Raw genomic sequence first — 2,931 nt, forward strand, 5'->3', positions numbered from 1 at the left:
AAGGTACAGTGTGTCCAAGAGTGACTAATCAGACCAATAGGAGCTCAGAAGGCTTTACCATAGGGTGGGCACAAATAATCCATGTGAACATTTGGAATGGAGATCTCTAAACCTGCACATCTCATGTTTCTTTTAAGCTACTACAATTCTGCTTTCCTTTTAGAGCACAACGCCTTCTGTGTTGTGGGCACACCACGTTGGGTGGTCATGTATCATTGTCTTCTACGTCTCGATCGATTCCAGAGTTCTTCAGAGACTCCTTGATAATGTATTCGTATCATTTCTTCTGACCTCTGTGTGACATATAATATACAATAATGCTTTTCTGAAAAGTCTGTGTGAGTTTAACTTTGAAAGATGGTAGCTTCAAGACTCAGATGCTTAGTCCATTTTAGCATGGAATACTTTCTTTGTATTTTACACTAAACAAATACTTAACTGGATAAATAAATTTCAAATATACATGTCTACAGTAAGGTAATCATAATTATTAGAAAGAATTTTAAAGACTGTTATTGAACTTTCATTATCCCAGCAAGAAGAAATGGTAAATTGTTGTTCTCCATCATTTCTAACTCTGAATTTTATTTTTTCTGATATCTCTCATCATAGGTTAGGTATAGTATAAATTCATACTTCACAATTAACTGAGAAATCAAAACTGTCTAGGTGTTCTATACTGATAAAAATGAAATAGTATTTGTAAAATACTTAGACTAGTGCCTGGCATATAGTAGGTGCTAAATAAGTGCTTATTTTTTTCCTTACTTCACTTCCCTAGTGAACCTGTTCCTAAATGTGACTGCTTTTCTTTAACAAAGAACAAATTTCATTTATGATCTGAGTTCTGTAGACCTTGACTTAACACATATGCTTGGTTCATATCCTACATATGTCTGTGTCTCCTTAGGATTTGGAGATGACCTTGCATTCAGAAAGACAGGTGTGTGGGGGTGTGTGTGCACACACGTGTGGGTGTGTGTGGGTGTGTATTTTTTTTTTTTAAGAGAGATAGATTTAGATTCAGGAAGATCAGAGGTCAAACGCCACTGGATATTTACTAACTGGGTTTCATTCAGAATAGATGCACCAGGAATAGCAATGATAAAGTCAAGGAGAATCAGTCATAGATCTTTCCATTCAGTCTAGCAAAGAACAGATACAAACTGGGTTAGTTGCAGAGTGGACTGTGAAATAACCAGATCTAACACCAAGAGATAAGGCAAGAACAGGACCCAAAAATGGAGTGACACAAGGGCCCAAGCCACTGTAAAAGATAAAATCAGACCGAGTTCCAGGTAGCATCCCATGTAGCATGGGTCTAAATCATAGCCAGAGAGAAAGACTGAACATTCTTGCATATGACCCACTCCCACCCACTGGACTCAGGATCAAGCAGGGCCTACTTACCCTAACCAGGAATACAGGAGTGGAGTTTGGCCCAAGTACCAGTCCCAATTCAGAAACATGCTGGAATTAACTGTATGGAATGTCTGTTGGATGAGTGTGAGGCCCAGTTTATTTTGGCAGGCAGACCTCGGAATGCGGTCAGGTGAGAGAATTGGCCTCTCAGTTTGGGCCCCAAATCCCTGTTCCCTTTAGTCAACTCTTCTGGAGATCACTCTATATCTTCTTGTATACCGGTCTTTTGATACTCTACTCTACATTGCTATGACAGTCTTGCTCAAGGGGCAGATTGCTAATACTGCCACAAAAGAATGGTACTCTCAATGATAGCAAAGGCTATGGGTGTCTGACTCCTCCCTTCTTATGATAAAGGAATAGTATCTGTTAAGCCCCTTCGATGCTATTCTGGACAATTTCCCTTTTAGTCCAAGAGGATTTTAGATGTTGGGAAGTTGGGGAGCTGTGACTAATGTCTCCTTTTGACTGGAATGAACAAAAGGAATCTGAAAGCAGCAGAGGAAACCCAGCTACTTGCTAGGGGCTAAGATAAAGAGTGCTTTGTATTGACAGTGGTTCACCTTGGTTTAATCAGCTCTCTCTCTCTGGGCTAGTTCACCCTCAAAAGCCTGACTGCTGCAGCGAATAAGGCTACAACCTTTGGATCAGTCTCTCTGGGAGTTACCTGCAATGTAAATCTGAAGTGCCTTACAAGTTTGAGAAGCTTAACCTTCAAAAACCTAATGCTTTAGTGTAGGATTTATGTATTAAGTTGGAGATGTCTTTTCTACTGGAGAAGTGTGGAAGGGAAATACATTGTTTAAGGGTAGAGAACAGAAGTTGAGACCAGACCTGAACGGGAGGAAGCGTCAGGCACGTTAAAAAGAGGTTTAGGCAAATAGCAGCACTACGGCCTTCGAAGTTCACTGATGTTACACCTGGTTTCTCAGTGTTCCATAAACATAGAAATGGATGTGTCCGTTTCAGATAACTCTTTTATGCTTTTCCCTTTCTTACTTGAAGAGCTCCATGGAAGATGGATGCTACCACTGGTTAGAATGTTAATCTAACCAGCTGCATGATAATTATGCAGAGTGGCTTCTGCTCCTGTTTTAGTCTTGGTTCCGTCAGTTGGGTTAAGCGCTTCTATTCTGTTATACTTAGAAATTTAGAAGACTAAGCAATATCAGTAGCAGTTCCCTGTAAGGTTTGTAAAGGGAAAACTATTTCATATTATCCTCACAGCAACCCTGGAAAGTAGATGCTATTATCCCCATTTTACAGATAAGGAAACTGAGGCAGACGGCCTTGTCCAGGATCACACCACTGTTAAGTGATTGAAGGCGGATTTCAACTCCGATCTTTCTGATTCAGAAGCAGAGGAACATAGTAGCATAGTATTCAGTAAACCTGAAGACTGCAAATACTGGGGTAAGGACCATTCAATAGAAAATGCTGGTAAAATAGAAAGTAGTCTGGCAGAAAAATGGGTTTAGACCAACAAGTCACAGCATATACCATATTAAG

The sequence above is a fragment of the Phascolarctos cinereus genome, unplaced genomic scaffold (assembly GCF_003287225.1).
Source record: "Phascolarctos cinereus isolate Bilbo 61053 unplaced genomic scaffold, phaCin_HiC Scaffold_3;HRSCAF=262, whole genome shotgun sequence".
In the NCBI taxonomy this organism is placed as follows: Eukaryota; Metazoa; Chordata; class Mammalia; order Diprotodontia; family Phascolarctidae; genus Phascolarctos; species Phascolarctos cinereus.